At 30.8% G+C, this 883-nt stretch overlaps 1 protein-coding gene across 1 annotated transcript in view; it reads right to left on the minus strand.

Moving 5' to 3' along the window:
* Nucleotides 1-883, minus strand: part of LOC119585783 (glutenin, low molecular weight subunit-like) — a gene marked incomplete in the record, with an annotated part of 14550 nt that overhangs the window by 1237 nt on the left and 12430 nt on the right.

An 883-nucleotide genomic window follows, 5' to 3' on the forward strand; every position in this document is an offset into this window, starting at 1 on the left:
TGAGTAGGCAAGTTTTTGAGCTTGCTGGGCAGCTGCCAAGTTCTGATAGTATGCAAGTGAGGCTGGATCCTTATCCTGCAATGCAAAAGACCAATTACAAAAAAAAGAATGATTCACAACATATATACAATAAAAACAAATCTTTCAATACATTCTATTTCCTAAGCAACTTGTACAGAAGGAGCTTTACCATGAAGTCATTATCTCTATAAGATTTTTTTGACAAAAATTCAAGTTTTACATATCTATTCTTCAAGAGCCACAAAAATGAAGAAACAAAATTATGTGTTATTATTAGGAAGTTTAAGTTTGGACAAACCAGTATTAATTACTCACAAAGCCTATAAGCCTGGCACTGACAGGCAGTGACAGAGGAAAAGGTCTTTCAAAGATTTACCCATTATTAAACACTTCATTCACTAACCAAATTATTTTCAAATAAGTATTTCTTCAGAGACCCCCCCCCAAGACCATAATGAATCCTTAACAGATTATTTAATTATCTATGAATTAGTACCAATACTTCAGTTTCAAATGGTTTTACTTGTAATCAAATATGCTTGTACAAATTATCAGTCTACTTTTAGATAAATTTGAGATATCTACTTGACATAATCTATTGAATGTGCCACTTGTACTATCAATTATCTCATCAAATAACATTTATCTTGGTGCAGTACTGTGGAATAACCTACCTGACAGAAATGAAATGTTACAATTTTGTCATTCAAATAGAAAACAACACAATAATTATTATCTCAATACACAGAACATTAACTTTTCTTTCTGATGTCCATATGTGTTCTACATATTACTCTCTTTGTACTTACTTTCCATTAGTCAGACTTTTAATGTTTTACATCATGATGCTTATTTCAATTAA

The sequence above is a fragment of the Penaeus monodon genome, chromosome 20, assembly GCF_015228065.2.
Source record: "Penaeus monodon isolate SGIC_2016 chromosome 20, NSTDA_Pmon_1, whole genome shotgun sequence".
Classification (NCBI taxonomy): Eukaryota; Metazoa; Arthropoda; class Malacostraca; order Decapoda; family Penaeidae; genus Penaeus; species Penaeus monodon.